General features: G+C 43.3%; 1 long non-coding RNA gene across 1 annotated transcript; it reads left to right on the forward strand.

Moving 5' to 3' along the window:
- The first annotated feature begins 2,971 nt into the window (after positions 1 to 2,971).
- LOC136100201 (uncharacterized) lies at positions 2,972 to 12,859 on the forward strand. Its single transcript, XR_011738151.1, has 3 exons — positions 2,972 to 3,063; positions 3,713 to 3,874; positions 11,526 to 12,859. It is a non-coding gene; the product is annotated as an uncharacterized lncRNA (long non-coding RNA).
- Positions 12,860 to 20,491: the final 7,632 nt, after the last annotated feature.

Raw genomic sequence — 20,491 nt, forward strand, 5'->3', positions numbered from 1 at the left:
CAAGAGCTGTCAGCTCTTTCATGGAGCATGGGGTACTCCACAACTTCTGCATGACTATCTAGTGCGTGGAATTTGCACCCAGGCAGCAGGCTGTGGTGCTGAAAGGAGTGGGGTTGTTGTTGAGATCAGACCTATGCATAGTTTTCCTGTCTATTTCTTAAGCAAGTTGTGCTATCTGCATCACTCGTGTTTGTGATGAGGAAGAAATGCCTTTCCTGGTTGATCCCCAGCACACTGACTCAAGGGGCCAAGCATCCTGAAGGAGACAGGTGCCCATGTTCTTCCCTTTAGGACCCACCTCTGCTCTAGAACTGACACAGTAGATGCAAACATCCAAAACAGCTGCTATGAAAATAGGCTCAACCTCCTCACCCAGGGAAAGAGCAGCTAGAGAGATTTTGCTTTATCTTCTTGAGACGGAGGTGGAGAAAATGCTATAATCTACAGCTCTGGCAGTAAATGAGAGTCTAAAGCAGAAATTCCCCAACTCCTTTCCTGGTCATCCATTATGTCTTAGACCAGACAGTCCAGAATTTCCTGTTTAATCTAAATTATGTTCATCTCCTGGTGACCTGGGAGGTGACTCTCCCTCTCACAGTGCCATCCTTCATAGTCAGTTTCATCCAGGGTAGAATTTGCAAGGTCTAGTATAGCCTTGTTGAAAAACATCCTTTTTTTTTTTTTAAAAAAAAAAAAAAAAAGAAAAAAAAAAAGGAGGGAAGAAGATATATGTCCAAGCCTAGGCCAAACCATTCTTTGAGCACACCTACTTCTCTTTGTTGGACTCTGCAGGAGACCTAGAAGGTTGGTTTAGATAAGTTGCATCATGTTTAGACAACTGTGTGATGAATTCCACCCTGTTGCTTTCTGGTGATGCCACAGAGGAAATATTTGCAGGTGTGGCTAAAGCACAATGCAGCTTGCCAGGAGAAGGCAGCTAGCCTTAATATGGATACAGGCTCTGCACAGGGGGTTGCTCATACCTGTGGTAGACAGCCACCATCTCCGTGTTGGTTCTTCCTGTTTTCCATAGGAGAATAAGAGGTTTCAAACCATGCTACAGCCAAGGGACACATCCAGAAAGCAGCATGCCTGAGTGTCTTCTCACCAACCCAGCCTCATTCTCTTTGGTTTGGAAACATCTCAAAGGACTAAAAGGAGGCATAAATTAACCTGAGGATTCATTGCTAACTGTCTTCAGATAATGGTGTGGAGCGTAGGGATTAGAGTAACTATCTATTTGAGATGTGCAGCTTAACCTAGAGAGTCTAGGCCAGGGCATCACTAGCTATCAGCATGCTTAGAGTAAGACAAGCAGGACTTCCTCGCATTTCATGGGAGAGCAAGGAGAATGGCAGGAAGGGGAAAACAAGGCAAGACTTCTGCCACAGCCTTTTATGGGTACAAAATCTGTGACTAACGGTGGAGTCTGAGGATGTGGAAGACCTCAGAGAGCAGCAGGCTTTGCTTCTTGCTGCTAAAGACAACTGAGTGAGAACAGCACTGTGAGAAATGTCAGTTTAGTAGCACTTTGGGCTAAATGCCACTGTCAAGGTGCCAAAGCTGGGCAAGAAGGAAAGCAGGAGTTTTGTTTTTTAGTAATTCATCTTTTAAAGTCTGGGTTTTTTTTTGTTTTTGAGCATTTCCATGTCTCTGGAAGCAGAATGGCAACTGAACCATGTGAAAGCTTCCAACACTCCCCAAAGCAAATGACAACAACTGCAAGGACAGTGTGACCCTGTCCTTTGGAAAGGGTCCTGTCCAAGAAAAATCACCTTGCATGGAAATGTAATTTTTTTTCACCAGCACCTCTCTGCTTCCCCAGCAATGCTGTGGGGAGAAACTTAGTGAAAGCTCTAAGTAAAGCCATGAAACACTCGACCGCAGCAGGCAGCATCAGAATGCCTTTGTGTTCTTCATTTAAACAGTTGCCTGCCGTAATGAGGGAGATGGATCTGCAAAAACATCTATGTCAGAGGAGCTCTGACATGTAGTTCCCGGCATGCACAGGCAAGATGGTCACAGTGAGACCGCAAGAGGATGTGTGGCTGGGAAGCCAGGACTTCAGCAGGGCCTGAAGCACACACCTGAGGCAATGGAAGTAGATGAGCAGGTGTTCGGCTGCATCTACATCAAAGATCTGTATCTGGAGAGCAGGTAGCCTTGGGAAATGTTCCACAGACCTACAGTGGTATCATGGATGCCTCTTAATCCCTTCCAGGATGTTTTGATAATGCTACATCCTTGCCTTCGAAGAGAAGCTGGCAAATTAATGCATACTAGGATTAAGTTATAAAAGACGTACCCATCATTAACCAATTGACACGATAAATGCTTTCTGACCTCCTGCAAAACAAGGAAATATTTTTCAAGTTTGAGATCCTTCTGCGTGACAAGAGGGAGACAGAAGATTAAGTGATACATTGTTTAGAAGCAGAGTGCTTAGTTTATATTTAACTAATAATTAATAGATGTAAGTAAGAAACTAAACAATTATAACTAACATCATCAATTATTTGTTAGTATAGATGTATTGTATGTCAAAATTGTCAAAAGCTGTAATGCATATGTAATAATTATGTGAATATAAGCAATGCAAGAGCATCCAGTCTTTGGAGCACTTATGGAGGATGATCCCCAGAGTTCCCCAGCCCTGATGAAGAATGCTGCTTAACAGAATAATTGACTCTACTGTTTATTTCTTCGTTTCCCCTTCTTGTCTGTAAAACATGTCCCCATTTTAACCAGACAATCATTCAGAAGCTACTTTGCAACCTTGTCGAATTACAGTGTTTGTAATTACCTTAATTATTTTTAATTGCTTTACATGCTACTGCTAGGTTCTCATTAACGTGGCTAAAAAAATCAACCGGACCAAAAAGCTTCCCACATTTTACTGTGCATATGAATAACACAGCTGTGCTGGTTCGGTCAGGATGGGGTTAATTCCTGCGCTGCCGGGACAGCCGGGTGTTCTGCAGTAACCTCGCTCTGCTCTGGGGCTCTCGGGCTCCTGGACGGCGGGCAGGGCGGCGCGGTTCCTTTTGCCTTCTGGTATTTCGGGTGCGGATGCCGGTTCGGGGCAGGGGAGGGGGAAACAGCGGCGGCTGCCCCGGCGAGGGGGTTTAAGCGCGGGGGATGGAGCTGTCGGCGGCTGCCCGGGCGGGAGGGGTCCTGCGGCGTCTGTGCGGGGTCTGTTACTGTTCGCTCGTTCGCTCACATCTTGGCACGGGAATATAGTGTTGCTGGGGTTTCTTGTACTTCATGAGTAGTTCAAGAGCTCCTTTCGAGAGCCTCTTTCAGATATGACCCAATTGGGAGCTCCCTAGCTTGCAAGACCAACAGATTCCTATTCTCTACCTCTTTTTGCTTATTTTTTATTTTTTTTCCCACCTTTCTTTGCAACAAAGAAAACATGTTCTCCCTTTTACTTTTCTCAGCAAGTGCTGACTGCCCTCCATTGGAAATCACATGATCCCTCACCCACTCTGTCCTACTCTTCTCTTTGAAAGACTGCCAATGCTGGCCTGAGCCAGACAGATGCAAAACTGCCCACTTGTAAAAGAATATGTGAAAGGACCAAAGAAACGTCACCTTCCTTCACAAATCATGGGTGACAAATTCTGTCCCTTTGCCAGAAACACACACAGTTCCCATGGATGGCAGCTGAATGCGCATCAGGGAAAATCTTTGTTGATTTGTACCTTTTCAGGTGCTCATTTGCACCGTGCACATGAATTTCCAGCATGACTTTTTCTACAAATTGAATCTACTTTCAGGAGCTGCGAAAAAGCCCTTTTCCTCCTCAAGCTGCGAGCTGCTAGGTTCAACCAGAACATCTGAAAAGTTTTTAAAGGCCTGTTAAAAATATCAGGTAAGAAGAGGCCAATTGTCAGTCTGTTAAGCATTGTATCTCCATTGGCATCAACAGGCTACATCTACTGACATTGGCTGACACCAGGTCTGGCACTAGGAATGTCCTTAGTTTTACTTTTATGAGAGCTTGAGATGTACTCATGGTTCATAGCAGAGCTCTGTGCCAATGCTGCCTTGAAAAAGAACCGATGTGTTACTTTGACATTATGCGTAAACATTTAGCTCTGCTGCAGCAGCACTTTGTTGTTATTTAATACCTCAACTTTCTTAAAATAACAGGAGAAATACTGGGTCTTGAGAGAACTGAGTGTAATTCTCTGCTCTTCCAGACTTGGATCTTTGGCCAATCAATGTGCAATGCTCTGCTGTGACAGGATACCTGCAAACATCCCAGATCCTCAGGAGAGAGGATGTAGCACAATGGAATGCACAAATATTTTTAATGAAGGTGAAGAAAGACAGTTCAAATGTGAACATGGTGGTAGATCTTAAATGACAAGTTTTCAGCACAACCTCACCAGCTCCAAAGTTACAAAATGGGCTGTAAGTTGCCTTGTCTTAAATCTGAACACAAGAATATTGTTCTAACCTGCAAAGACAGTATCTTGGCACTCCAGTGAGGAACGAGTGGTTGTAAAAAAGGGGTCAGGATCCATGTCCTGAGGACAATCATAAAATCATAGAACACCAGGTTGTAAGGGACCACAAGGACCATCTAGTCCAGTCTTTCTTGGCAGAAGTACCATCTAGACAAGATGGCCCAGCAGTCTGTCCAGCGGAATCTTAAAAGTGTGCAGTGTTGGGGAATCTACCACTTCCCTTGGGAGATTATTCCAATGACTCATCATTCTCACTGTGAAAAATTTCCTTCTTGTGTCCAAACAGAATGTCATCAGGAGCAACTTGTACCCATTAACCCTTGTCTTTTCCATGTGAACCCTTGTAAAAAGGGAGTCTCTGCTGGTGGTGCCCTTGTTAATGGATCTTCAGGTCATCTTTTGCTGATTTTAAATATCTGAGAGCAAATAGCCTGTGATTCTCATATGCAGGGAGTTATCTAGTTTGTAAATGTACCTGTCTTACAAAATGTTGTATTTGTTTGATCTCTTCTGCTATCAAAAAACTGGTAATATTTAGCATTCTTTTGCATAGAGATATCAAGAGTGAAACTGATATTTAGTTCCAGAATATCCCCAGCTACCTGGGACAGGCTTCATGCACACAAAGGTATCAGGTCTGGACACAAAATCTGGTGTCCAGATGCAGTACTTGAACCTACATGTTTCAAAGTTGTCTGTGGAGATGTAACCAAGAAAAGTCCTGTTTTCTCTAAGAGTTATTTGATCAAAACTGAAAGGAGATGGACAGGGTGATATGGTTTGTGTGGCCAGTCACATTGAACTGTGAATATCACATGCTCAGCCTGACTTCGACAGCACTCTCAGCTTTCATTATTAGCCTGCAAAATAATAATAATAATTAAAAAAAAAAAAAAACTTCATAAAGAATCAATCAATTATCTTAAAATAATGCATGAGAGGAGAGAAAATGTTAGGTTAGTGGTGAGTAGTCAATGAGAATAAAAATACACCCGACCCTGCCACAGTGTCCCTCCTGATGGGTGACGGAGCTGAAGACATCCCTGCAGCAAAACCTGTGGTAGTGCTCTCTCATCACCCATGAAACTGCATGTGTATGCTACAAGAACCCCTGGGTGCCACCCTGCGTCTTGGCTGGGAAGAGGCTGATCTATAGAAAGGGTTGATGAGCCCCTGGTCATCATCCTGTGAGAGTTTATTAACCACTGAAGATATTTGGGGTCTTCCCCTCTGAGCACAGTGTGCAATGACACAGACCCCAAGAGTGGAGCCTTTTGGACCTCCATGGATATTTACAACAGTGACTTTACTCACTGACTGCTCTTGTCCTTCACCTGTCCATGCAGGGCCTCTCTTCTTGGCAGGAAGAAGAAAGCACTTCAGAATAATAATGTGATTAGTTAATTGGTTAACGTCAGGCCACCTGAAGGTGGGAAAAGGCTACAAGACATTGAAGATCATTGTTAGCATCATTATCAAAGCTTGAAGATAGCTTTCCATATATGCCTTATGTTTATTTATCATGTAAGGAATGTTGTCAATACTTAGAGAATCTTTCATCTCACAAATTACTATCAAACCACTTGGCACTGGGCTCTAATTTGAAACATATTCTATTTAGCAGGCAATATGAAACAATGCTCAGACTATTTTCCACAAATATTTAAAATACACAAAGGCATGACACTAAAAATTCATCTGGATTTGATGGATGAATGTAGAACACGATGAAGTCTCTATATATATTCATTTCTGAAATCAGATTTTATAAGTACCTTTGTATCACTGTCTTTCTTTGCCCTTTCTATAAAACGTTTTTATGTTGACAACTTTATTTGTGCTGAAATTATTCCTTTCCTGACTTGCAGTTCACAATAACCTTGTTTGCCTTTTGAGTATTACCTATGATTAGTTTTTCTCCCTATTATAATGGCATGCATTAATTCCCTTTCTTTTTTATAGGTTTTTTTTTTCTCTCCAGAGCAATGTCTCCTTGAGAGAAAGAGACACGATAATAAGAAGGATGAGATATCTCTTGATGTTTCAAGTCTGTGATGTGTGAAATACTCAGAATTATTACAGAGAAGCTTGGCAAGTTTGTGATGTCTTTGAAATCATAGGCAAGAATCTTCATCTAGGTCTTTATTTCTACTTCCAGACAGCATTTGTGCAGGCTTTCTAAAACTGTCTTATTTCTAATGTATTCCTGCAGGGTACTTGACTTTTCAATTTGCTCCATGCATTGCTGTGGTGATTGATCAGGCATGGTCCATCAGCGAAGCTCAAACATATTTTGTAATGCAGCCAATGAAGGTTACAACTGAGAGATAACATGTATATTAAAAATTATGTCATGTTAGCCCCTTTACAAGTTCCTTGAGGTAATTCTCTTTCTTGAATGCATGACACAACTAGCTGAGGAGGGATGGCACATTTCATAATCCAGGTTGCTTTGGAAAGTCACTATGGCATGGTGTTTTCAAGTGTCCAAGTCAGCTCCCTGGCCTGCGTAAATCCCTGCACACAGAGCTAGGGTGGCCAATGCTAAATCTGTCCCAGAAATTCAAGGTGTGTACATTGGCAAATGATGTGTGTTGTTGGTTTGTGGCATGTGAATTAACAAGGCCTGATAAAATCAAGTGGACCAGAGATGCTCTTGAATTGAAATGAATAACTAGGAATCATTTTCTCCTTTTTCCCAATGTGGATGGAAAGAAAACCCTTTCCTGTAAGGAGCTCTTTGCTGCTAACCACAGAAAAGCAGTGACAATGAATAGAGGGAGAGTAGACAGTGAACAGTCAGTGAATATATAGTATTGACAGTGAATTGACGTGTAGATTAACATGCCACAGGCAGAGTCACTCAGGAGAGGGGAAGAGTGTCCAGCAAAGCACCAAGGATCTCTCAGTAATTGATTCCCAGCTTCTGCATGAGGACACTGAGTAACTGCCATGACATTACTCCAGACTCATGCAGCATGGAAACAGCAACTTGACAGCAGAAGACCCAGAGCTCAGTGAGCATGGTCTGCCATTCACATCTCTTTGGTGAGATTTATTCCTGGACCTCCCAGCAGATCTTGTTCCTATGCAGGACCTGCTGAGACCAGCCCATTGCAGCTTGCTGATCCTTCCTGCTTATTCTCACTGGCCGTAGCTAAATCACTCCTTGTGTCTGTCCTGTTGAAAGGCATCGTGGGGCTTGTTGCACAGTAGCAAATAGGGGACTAACATAACTCAGCCCCATCCCAGAGGGAGAGGTGATGAGATGCAGGGACCATGACTTTGGGGATGTTTGGTTTATGTTAGCTGATATAAAACATCTGTATGTATTGGGGTAGTTCCACGGATACCACCAACGTATCAATGAAGCTACTCATTCTTCCAGTGTGCTTGTTTTTTTCTTTCTGACCCTTGTTTTGGCACAATTATATTGGAAGGCAAGTTTTATGTTTTAGTTTTTCAATCTTCTAGCCTTATGGTCACAGCTGAAAATTGACAAGATAAACTCTAAAGACTTAAGAAGCATTTGGAAGGCAAAAAGTAATCCATGTGCTGTCTCTTAAAAAAAAATCACAAGTAATTTTGGGGCAGAACTCTGGGTTCACATTATAGCTATGGGAGCTGATTGAATCACTCTTCTGACCAGTGTTCATCTCTGTATTTATGTGATATTGCTGAAATCACAGAACAGAAATTGAGTAGAAGTGATGCTCTTTGTAAAAAGATGTGTATGTGTTCCTAGGATAGCTCAAACACTTATAAAATACTAGACATTGCTTATGTTTGGCAAGTAAGCAGGAAAGCACTTCGTGGACCATTATCTGCCAAGCTTCTGGGCTCACATTAAATGATTTTCTGTAGCTTCATCCGCTAGAAGTTCTAGCATCTTTTCCCCACCTCTACCATATCTCCTTCAATCACGTCTTCAGAGGACCCATGGAATGTTTAAAAAGGAAATGTGATTTGATCACATCTCAGGTTTTGGACCTCTTTGTGCTTGGTTCATTAGTGGAAAGGGAAGCTGTTTGCAGCACCCTGGTCACTCCCTTTGCCAGTGATGGGTCAGCTTTCTCCAGTGTGTCATTTCTGAGTTGACAAGTTGAAAGGGTAGAAAAGAATGATTCAGCTCCCTAAACACAGGTACTTAGTGCCATTTGAGATGCTTTGGGGTAACCAGCACATCAACGTGGCTGGTGTAGAGGACATGGGATTTATCAGCCTCTTTTCTCCTGGAGCAGCAGCTGAACAGGTACCACAGAAAATTCCTAGAAATCTGTGTTTAGGAAACTGAGTCCTACCTAAAGAGACATATTTGATCTCATGGTGTGGGAAACCACGCTTATTCCCATGAAACCAGGAAAGCCCTTGAAGCCGCAGAACTTTCTGCATAGCACTAAGTGAAGTCTTGGACCTGCTTGAGATGTAGAGCCTTAATTTGGTTTGAACAGCCACCACCAGCTGGGACCAAACACACAGCCTTTGACTTCAGCTTGTCTTACAGAGTACAGTCCCATGGACAGGTAGAGGAGTCATTCTCAGGAAGTTGATGGACTTGCTTTGGCAAAGGTTAAGATGAAGCTCGTATGGTCAGTCCCAGGAGTGCATGATAAGGAGGAAGGGTGCCAACAGAGGGTCCAACCCATGGCAAGCTTCCTGACAATTCACTGCTGAGGGGACCCCAGCCTCAGCCACTGCTCTTGCTCTGATGTACAGAGCCAAACTCCAGATGAATATGTCACTGTAGTTTCCAGATGGCACAGGAATCACATGGCTGCTCAGAGAGTCCTTTTGTGGCTGGAAAATCAGAGGGGGAGTCTCCCAAATGTTACACAAAAAGAAAAAAAGACAATGAAGGGAGAACACATGCATGTAAAAATACACAGAGAGACAGGCTATGGATTAAAAGAGACATTAATGGGAACTAGAACTGTTTTTAAAAATCTGTTAGAATCAGAAGGAAGACAAAGGAGGATATAGGTTTGTTAGTTAATGAAAAATAAGAGCTAAAAATGGAGGAAGAGAAGCCCAACATCGTATGTTTGGTGCAGTTGCTTCCTCTGGATCCTGAGATCCCTGACTTTCCCAGGCAGAAAGTCCACTGTGAAGCTCAAGCTGCACAGCTCCTTGCTCCTGGGCTTCCATAGCAGGACACAGCAGTAATACCCTTCAGGTCTTCAGTCTCAATGAATGCATCGTCACAGACATGTCTCCTTGGAGGTTTACTCCAAAATATATCAGATGACAACTTGATCCCTTGCAAAATTACGTCTGAGTTAGATGATCATTTTCCCCCTTCACTTGACTGCATTCATTGTTGCCTTCTCATTTGTCAGTTTTGCAATTTCTTTGTCAAAATTCTCCTCCATCATTTCAAGGTCAAAAGTTCCCTAGTATCATGGTGTCTTTTGGGGTCCAATAAGAGATGAATTATTCATCAGAAAGATCTCTGAACTACTGAAGCGTAATTAACGCTTATTGTTTCCAGTGGTGGGCCGAGTCTAACCAGCTCCAGATGAAATTCACTTGCTCTAGAAATCCTAGTTATGCTAACATTTGATGTTACACATGTGTGCAGTCTGACAGATGTATTTTCATTAGGCTGTGTGCAAACTCCATTTGCGTGGCAATGAAGCCTTCCAAAGCCATTCTGCAGGTGAGACAAGAAATTAACTTCTATCAGCACTCCAATATACTAATTTATGCTCCTGTTGCCATAATATTGGAGAATTTTGCCATTCTCCATGCTTTTATGTCCCAGTATGCTGTTTTCTGTAGGTGGGTCTAGGCCTTAATTTTTGTAAAATAAGAACTATGCCAGTGCCACATATCAAGGTTAAGCTCTTCATAGCAGGAGCTCTGACTGCATGGACAGTACCTAACACAATTGTGAAGGGTACAGTTTATAAGACAAAGACCAAAGCAATAAACTTTTGCATTAACCTCCACCTTCCAGGTGTGGTTTGTTTTTTGTTGTTGTTTTATTAAAAACAAACAAACAAACACAAAACAAACAACCACCACAGACATCTCATTAAGGCTCTGTATTTCAAACTCAAATTGGCTCCTCAGTTGATCTGTGGTTAACTGATACCATCAGGGACACAGCTGAGGCACACTAAATGCTTAATATTTGAAATGCAATAATTTTTGACACTACTTCAGTAGAGGCAGCAAAAGTAAATCCTGCTTCCTGAGAAAGATCTTGCACTCAGGGGTAGCCTGTCACTCCTGCTGTGAGAGTTTCTGTCATGCTGCATTAAAAATAAAGTCAGGTTCAAGTTGTTAATAACTACAGTTTTCACCTGTCTGCTGTCAGAGGCTGGGAAGTGCCATTTACCTTTCTGGCGAGGTGCAATGAAGGACACGGGGGAGCCCCTCATACCTCCTTCAGTCAGTGTCACTTCGAGCCTCTGCCTCCAAATTTCTTCCCAGCCTTGCCCACAGCAGATGCTGCAGCACACATCTCCTAGTGCAGGACTTGGTATCAGCTGGTCCCTCTTGGCACAAGAACATAGAATCATAGAATGTCCTGAGTTGAAAGGGACTCACAAGGATCAACGAGTCCAACTCCTGTCCCTGCACAGGACAACCTCAAATCCACACCGTGTGTCTGAAGGCATTGTCCAGATGCTTCTTGAATACTGTCAGTGTTGTGGCCATGACTGCCTCTCTGTTCCGGTGCTTCAGCACCCTCTGGGTGAAGAACCTTTTCCTAAAATCCAACCTAAACCTCCCCTGGCACATCTTCCTGCCATTCCCTCAGGTCCTATCACTATATCACATGTATCTGTTGTGTGTGATTATGACACCTTTGTTCCTGGCAGCACTGTCGACTGGCAAAGCAATGTGGTGCTTCTTATTATGGAACTAGATATTCCAGTTATTTGTGGTTCTTCCCAACGTTTTACAGCCTGGGTAAACTTTGCATGTCTAGTCGCCTTCTTCAAGAAGTGGCCTTGCAGAAGACTTCAGCTGAAGTTGTTTGATTGCTTTAGATAAAAAGAGATTAAACAATTTTTTTAAAGGCTCTTATTTCTTCCTTTATAGGTTCACCCTTACACTCAGTGCTTTGGAGGAGAGACTGAATGTTTGGCAGACCCAGCCTTGATATCAGGAGCAGCAGCAACTACTTCCCTATGAAAAGACACCTGCATTTGCCAGGAAATCCACACTGGGAAAACAACTTGTCTGTATGGCCAAGGGCAATTTAGGGCTGGAATAAAATCCAGGAGAGAGCAGAATCCTCTGGGCACATTTTGTGCCATCCCTTCAGGCAGGTCACATGGATTTCTTCATGGAGGAAAGCTATCAAATCCCATCAGGTCAGGGTTTCCCCAGCTGTGGATGCTCAGGAGGAAAGCAGGGACCTGGTCTCACTCCTGCTGAGTTCCTGGGCCAGCTGGAGGAGGCAGAACTGCCTGAACAGGATTGTCAGGTCGAGAGGCAGTCACAGCATCACTAGGAGTGGTACCTTAATGCCACAGACACAGATGAGTTGTGGGCATTCCTTCAAAGAGTACCCCATTGAAAATGGTATTTTTTTTTCCCATTAGCAATTTTATTTTAAACATGTAGCCACAAAACAAATAATGATATTCTGGGTATTTTTGTGCTGGACTGTGTAACCCTCCTTACTCAGTGTTTTGGGATGGTTCCTGCATCACCAAGGAAATTATTTTCATACTAAGCTAGTTCATAACATATCCAAAAATACAGGAGTGGCATTTACCTTGGGTAAAATGTTTCATAATTTCTGATTCTAGCTTGTTTTTTCAGCATCCCAAGCAAACAAACTTAAAAGCGGGTCATAACACTAATGAGAAGAGTGGCCAGGAGACCAGAAATAATAATGTGCCTATTTAACCAAACTCTGGTGGGCTCTAACCCCACTTTCCTAATGAGGCAGTGTTTGCACACTGCACAGCATCACTCATCTGTCTTTGTACCTTCTCATGACTAATACTGAAGCTGCTGCCCAATTTAAAGCTCATCAGATGTAATTTGAGCTCCAGAAGATAATTAAATTCATCCAAGTTGTGTGAAAGCAGCTGGCTGGATAGAGAGATGCAAACTGAGCACATCCTCTGAGGGGAAATTGCCAGGAAGAGCTCAGCAGTTACGGTGATTGCTGGAGGGTCCATGAGTACAGGGGTTCCTGATGGCCACCAGCAGACATGGAACCTGGGTCTAGCCACTTGTCAGCAGAGCAGGTTATTGCTGAGGTTATTACTCAGTGATGCTCAAGCTGGTGGGAGACCAGGCTTTGTTCCTCGTGCTGCTGGGTGGCATGGGGAGGAGATACGTGGTGCTGGACAAGGGGCTCTGCCCCACAGTGCTGTGTCTCCAGAGATGGCTGCACATGTGCTCATGGGGAATGGGGCAAGATGGATGACACTTCCCCTGCAGTTTTCAGCTGGGATATCCTAGGCATGGTTTATCCTGTGCATTCAATAACCCTCAGTGTAATCCTCTCTTCCCTTACACACACGTAAACTTTCTCCATCCAGGCCAAAAAGTCCTAGACTGTGCATCCATGGCTGTCTCACACAGAAACCATGGCAGACCCTGAGCACCTCCAGTGGCATGTGTTAAAGTGTTTCCTAATAAACCATCCCAAGATGAGCAGAGGAGGAGCTGCACAGAGTGTCCAAGGCATGGGCTAAGAGTAACCCCCATCCATGTCCATAACAATTCTGTTCTCCAGTATCTTCTTCACTCCTTCTCTAATGATTTCTAACACCATATTTGTTTTTTCAGCCTAAGTGGTATTTATCCAGGCAATCACAAATGCTATCTGTTGTCACAGGTTTTCTGTAACAAGCACTGTTCCTGGTTCATCCATGGTTCAGATAACCATGTCCCAGCTGGTCACTTCATGGCACATGATGTTTAGGCTGGGCTCATGGCTGCCATACATTCTCACTGTTTCATTACATTATCTTGTGAGTTAAATAAAGATGTAACTTTGCACTGAAATCCCTTTCCTCAGACAGTGATTGAATTTTGTTGATGTCATAAAAGGATTTGTTCCTCTGTTGCTTTCTGTAACACCAAGTAATTCCCATTAAACAGTAAGTAATTGATTTACTGTGTTTGTCTGGGGCTTCTATTTTTTTAAATAATTGATTTATTTAGTCATTGCAATTACAGTATATCAGTTAACTAAAAATAATGCCAAATAATTAATTTACTTAGTATTTAAATATTAGAAATTGCCATGATTGACTGCAAATTACTCACGAATAAAGCATATTTTCTTATCACTTGCAGGAAATGGGATGATTAATTTTCAAATGTTATTTATATGCACTGTTTTTGTGGTTTGCCACTGCTGTTCCACCTGCTGAGCAATCCACTGAGGCTGATCCTAAAGTACTGAATCTCCCAGCGCTCATTTTCACACCTCTTCTCAGCTGCACGAGGCAGAGTTATGTCCCCTAAAAGTGTAAATAGGGGTAAAAAAACCCTAATGAACCCTTAGTATGGGAGTCGACATACCTTGCTAACAGGTTTCGTCTCTCATCTGAGGATTTTTTAATGCCTAGTAAGACTTAACCTCAGATTTCAGTTCTTTCACTGACAACCACTCTTGCATGGTCTCCTCTTTAAGGGGAGAAAAACCCTGTTTGAATGTATAACCTTTGAGATGTGTCCCCTACTGTAAAATGTGGTGGAAACTAGCTAAAGGAGTGAAAAAATTATGGAGGGATGATTAGGTGAGACAGCTACCACCAGGAAAAATCAGAATATCCTTGTTTTTATGGGAAAGCATGTGAACAAACAGGTTTTATTCCTTTCATCTACAAAGATGCTGAACTATCTCTGTGATGGGGAGGATGGGATTAATGGTGTGTGCTGCTCTGAAAGTGCTACGTTCCTAGCAACCTCTCCTTAGTTGCCTCACCTGCACAGCCGATATAAAAATTCATGTACTCAGCTGTCAGGAAGCAAACCTCAGCTGCTGCAGCACAGGAAGAAGAGTGGCACACAGGAATCAGACCTTGAGGTCCTCTTTGTGGGCTGCTTCAAAGTCCAACAGCACAAGACATGCTGCCCTGGCCCAGGATGCTGAGGCTCTTTAAAGTAAACATGCTGGTTCTTATCACAAGATCAACACAAACTGTGTTGTGCTGCCTGTGATATGCACCTGGATGCTTTGAGCTGGCTCAGCTTCCCAGTTCCCCCAGTCCCTGTAGACAGAAGAACAAAACCCCAAAACCAGCCTAATTCCAGGAAATCTGCCTTGACTTACCCCAGCCTCTGGTGTGGGAGTGGGGAGAGGCAGTTTGCAACTACTGCAGTTAAGTATTACCAGGCAAACGTGACCAGCTTTGTGCATAGCTGGTGGGATCTCTCTGCTCTGGTAAGACCCCACCTGGAGTCCTGTGTCCAGCTCTGGAGCCCTCAGTACGGGAAAGACATGGAGCTGCTGGAGAGGGGCAGAGGAGGCCACAAAAAATGGTCAGAGGCCTGGAACAGCTCTGCTATGAGGACAGGTTGAGTGGGGTTGTTCAGCCTGGAGAAGAGAAGGCTCCAGGGATACCTTTTTGTGGCCTTTCAGTACTTGAAATGGGCCTAGAAGAAAGATGGGGACAGACTTTTTAGCAGGGCCTGTTGCCATAGGACAAGGGGTAATGGTTTTAAACTAAAGGAGAGGAAATTCAGGCCAGACACAAGGAAGGAATTTTTTACAATGAGGGTGGTGAAACACTGGCCCAGGTTGCCCAGAGAGGTGGTAGATGCTCCACCCCTGGAAAAACTCAAGGCCAGGCTGGACAGGGCTCTGAGCAACCTGATCTGGTTGAAGATGTCTCTGTTCATTGCACAGGGTTAGACTAGATGACCTTTGAAAGTCACTTCCAAGCCAAACTATTATATGATTCTTTGCCCCCCAAGGGAAGCCAGACCACCTCCAGTCTCTGCTGCAACAGAGGCACTTTCTTCTGGAAATTTGGTGCTGACTATGGGAAAAATTTAGCCTAAATAGATTCCAGGGGCAGAACAGTGGGCTGTCTGGGGAGCTCTCCTTCTGTCCTTTCAGTGGATTTTTTGTTTATTTTGAAGCATTATTAAAATATCCTTCAGAAAGATCAGCAAATGTAATCTCACACAGAGGCTTGCTCTTCCCAATAGAAACAACAGTGCCAGAGAAATAAAAATAATGATTTTTTTTTTTTTTTTTTTAAAGAAGAGTATTCAGACACCCTTCAATGTCTCCATTTGAATTCAGTGTGCTCACTTGGAAAGGTGTAGAACAGGGTCTGCCCATTCATACTGCTTATATCAAATGATCTTATCATGGCCCCCATGGGAACAAAGCGAGTGCAGAGAGGAAAGGGCTTGTGAGAGTCCCAGATGAGATTTGCAAGCCCCTGCAGGCCCAGCCCTAAAACACACTGAGGAATTCGGTCAACTGTAAGCACATATTGTAACACTCCCTGAGAGGAGACAGGACAGCCAACATTGAACATGAACACACAGATTATAATCCAAGGTGGGAGTCCACACTTGAAAAAAAATCCCCCAGATGTTCCTCTTGCCAAGATTTAGGTCACATTTCAGAGTGCCTTTGGAGTCTGCAAGACAAATGGTTTTCATACGAAACTGGACAGGAAGATATGCTCCAGGAACATAGCTCATAGGGACAAAGGGGACCTCATTCTGTCAAGGGCTTGAGAACTTCATTGCCAACCACTTCACACCACAAAATAAAAATCTTGTTTGTATCTCATTTTCTTCCTTTGTTAGGATTTCTTTTTCATCAAGTCAGCTCCAGAGGTCTCTTCCAGTCTAAATTACTCATTGCTTCACTTGTTTGTGTTATGTATGAAATCCATTCTCCCTGAAAAGGCCCAGTAGTTGGTGTGTCTTAATGATGGCTCTCAAAACTTCATATCACACACAAGACCTACAGGATTTCTCCCTCCTCATTTCATCTTCAGTGTGCTTATGTGGGTGTTGGAAATCCAGACTCATCACTTCAGCATGTTTAATTAACTCTAATTGCACCATTCTCATATTCTCACCAGTCTCACTCACCCCATAAATTGGCTTAATGCCTTCATTGGAAAGATGTTCAAGGCAGGACACTGTGTGCGCCTGGAAGAGTACTAATAGGAAACCTGCATGAATCACTTGTTTCTCCCCACCCAGTAAGAGCTAAGGGGAACCTGTTTTCTCTCTCTCCATAAAAGCTTAAAACAAGAATGGAAAGGGTGACCCCATGGTCAGTTCAAAAATGCTTCAGATCCCTTACCCTCTTTGACACTGGGAAAACAGATTACCCAGGAGAAGTATAAAAAATAAGACAAATATGCAGCAATACTTCATACAAACCTCTCTTAGCCTCCAGAGCCAGAAGTGTCATTTTTGTCCTTCCCTTTATTCATCTAACAACATTTCAAACTCATGTGTATCACATTTTGTCCAGAACACTACCAGCCCCCAAAGCCCCATCCCAGAAGTTTTGCTTTTAGGCCCAGCCTCAGGTTAGAGTGGGATTTCTAGAGCAAAGCAAATAACCAAGGGCCTCAATATTTATTCCTGCATTGCTGGCAATGCCTGCACCCAAAATTAAGAAGGTTATTCAGACTTCTCCCTGACCAGAATGCTCTTAATATTTCCAACAAATACTAAAATGTTTCTCTAAGTTCAGTGAAACACTGAAGCAATGAGGAACAGACATTTTACTTTGTGCAATCATTTTTTTCATTTTTTATAAACAAGGGGAATGTCCAAGGAAAGATATTTGGAATGAATTTTTCATTTCAAAATACCAACAGGGAAATTTTCTTTGTATCTTACTTGTTTTGCTTCTGAAATTATTAGCTTGGCAGAAAAGGAGTTTACCAAGTATGGTGGCATTGATTAATTTACTTTTCACTCTGAGGGAAAAAAGTTCCAGCTGCAAATCTGTGGCAGAGCTTTAATCCAAGAAGCCCTGCTGGCTTCTGTTACCTTTGCTTTCTGCCCAGTTTCCCTGCCTCCCTCCCCTTTATTTATAATCTGCAGGACACTCCTCCAAAAGCTTCCCAGACCATGTTCCATCTGTCTTTTCACCAGGTGAAAAATAAATGAGACTCAATGTTCCCTGCTCTGGTGGGTATCTCCTTCTCCACCATGCTTGCCTTGTTGCCCTGCTTCTCCTTGGCTTGCCTTCAACTTCTGTTTTCCGTTCATCATCATCCAATTTTCAGCTCTGTAGGAGAGAAAAAATAAATACAAGGTGAAAAAAAATTCAATGAACTGTACAATCATAAATATATTTACCAGGCTAGAGCAGGAATCAGTGAGTTGTTAATGAAAACAAGGGGTAAAATTGCAACAAATGCAGGGTATGTTTTGCTTTTTTAGGAGTAGAAAGTCTTCCTAGCTTGGTGCTAAGAATAATCGTTTTGTTATTTCTGAAAAGACCTGGCAGGAGTCCAGGACGAGAATTTGATGAAGTGTTGAGAATTGAGACAGGCATAAAAGAGTTATTTCTATCTCAATGAGATTTCATGTTCCACTTAAAATCAGCAGATCCTCTGCGAGAGTTAATTGGTGTCAGGAAACTGTTTTCTTCTGGAGCATCTCAAAGAGACCCCAGCAGAGAAACTGCCTTGATGTTTCCATTTTTCCTTTTCTTTGCTTCCCAAGGCGGGGAAAATACAGATTAGAAGCCAGGAGTTTACCGCTCCTGAACTGTTGTAGGTACCCAGGTGAGAAGAAATTGATACAAAGGTCCAAATTTGTAAGGCATTTAGGCAGATGTTTCAATGAAGCCTGTGCTTGTTCAAGCATTGGCTTTCCTGAATTGAGCCTGAAGTTTTCCCATCATTCCAGCTGATGAGCCCAGGGACAGCACAAGCAACAGCAATTTTAAACACTTCCCTGTAATGTCCACCTTGCTCAGAAGTGTCTGGTTGGTGAAATGTTTTCCATAAGGCAGAGAAAACACCTGTTTTTTGCAGGGTGGCTAATTACCATGGCAACCAGTACACTTCTCTCCTGGTTTAAGATGCCAGGGAGAAATTTCAGCAGAGTGTGCACCATCACTTTCCCCACAACTGTGGTGGCCATGTAGGTAATCCTGAAAGTGAAGTTAAATGGAAATCAAATTAATCAACATGCCCCACAAAGCCAAACATCTGGATGGCTTTGCTAATGCAGCATCACTGTGCTGTCTAATAACAGGGAATGAGGAGGGACTAGAAGAGGGCTTGTGATGGTGGCAAACAGCTGGACTTTGACGCAAAACCAGAGCCCAGTACATACAGCGTACAGAAATCAGGAAAGTTTTGCAATAACACCTTTTCATTCTGGGGAGAAGCAGAGTTTGAAAGTGAGAGGCTGAGCTTGGTGAAAGTCATGTTTGTTAGGCTGTGCAGCAGTTTAACTCACCACTCAAGAGAACATAAGCTTCTAAGGAAAATTACTTGCTTTCATAGCTGCAAAAGCATTATTTGTTTCTAAGAGAGAAAAGCCCTCCCTTCCTCATTTCCAGTTATTGCCTAACAATTGCCAAACAACGCAAACAGAAGACAGAGAAATAACTTCACTTTCGGCAATCACAGCTACAGCAGCATTTTGTTTTTGCAAAAGATGCTGAAGCCTTAAATGGCTCATTGTCTTACAAAAGAAGCCACAAAGGAAGCCTTTCTCACCATGGGGCTTTGCTTGTCCTTTCATCCGGTTCTTAGAGGGCTGATGTTTGTTGGTCCGGCAGCACTGGCATCTTCTACAGGTAGAGAAACACAACAGCCTGGATACCCACTTATTTTCTAAGGTTTGCTTTGCATGTGCAGACAGTCCTTTTCCTCCCTACAAAACGTGTGTCATGATTGCCTCCTGCAGATATCCCTTGTGCCTATCTTGACACTACCTCTCTCCTTGCACCACTTTCCCCAACCCAAGAGACCTCTCTGAGATCCAGATGTCAGGTGCTGGCAATTTGTGAGGACTCACCTTAGGCTTCCCATGAGAAACTTTTCACCATGGCCCTGACCACAAAACAAGCTTTTGGGTTTAATTTACCAGACCACTGCTGGATTGTGCCAGGCAAAGCAGAAAAAATTTCCAAACCATGGCATCAGCATTCATCACTGGGATTCCTTCATCCCCCAGAAACAAAGCAAGCTGGCTCCTCCATCTGTCTCCACAGCACATGCCCACATGTGACAGGCACCTGGTGCACCTCATGTCCATTGTTCACCAGATTATTTCAGAGTGACTTCTTCAGGGCCTGTGGAGGGTGAGAGTGGGACACTGGTAAATGCCTCTGAGCAGCTATGAGGCTTACAGACCTTTAGGAAACAGCTAGGTGCGATAGTCACTCCCTTGCTTCTCTTTCTGACCCTTTCTGCATAGTCCTGTTTACAGAGCCGATGAGGGGGAAAAGATGCTATCTCTTGAAATTCCACCAGCTTTTCCTCCCTGACAAGCATGGCAGCAGGAAGGGAAGGGACAACAGGATTAGCAGGAAAATGACACTACCTAGTTCATTCAGACCTACCAATGGTGACTTAGGATAAGAGAAGATTTTACCTTTGGGGAGGTTATTTGTGACTCCCAGTGTATGTGATTTAGTTTCTCTTCTCTCTATCCATGATTAAACCTGATTTGTTTAACACAATTTTTGCACTTCATTTTGCATGAATCTAATTAAACTTACCAGGTTTCTGGAAAGGTATGAGGGAGAAGGCTTGATAAAGAGCCTGTGAAATAGGGACTGGGTGTTTTGCTGCTAATCCGTGAGTTGAATGAGCTCAGTAAAAAGTCCAGGCTGGTAAATCTGAACTGGTGAATCCTTCATTGTGAGTTGTCTGTATTAAGATGCTGCAGGCAACACCTGGGACATGTTTGTGTAGTGTCTGGCATATATAGGAGCTGTCCTTCAGGGCGAGACCAATGGTGCAACCAGCCTGGTGCTGTCTCCAGCACTGAAAACAGAGCACATGTGTCTGGCCTTCCTGTGATCCACGGCTGGCAGTTTTCCAGCATCCCCAGGCACAGGCTTTGGGATGCCTGGAGAA

The sequence above is a fragment of the Patagioenas fasciata genome, chromosome 3 (genome assembly GCF_037038585.1).
Source record: "Patagioenas fasciata isolate bPatFas1 chromosome 3, bPatFas1.hap1, whole genome shotgun sequence".
NCBI lineage: Eukaryota > Metazoa > Chordata > Aves > Columbiformes > Columbidae > Patagioenas > Patagioenas fasciata.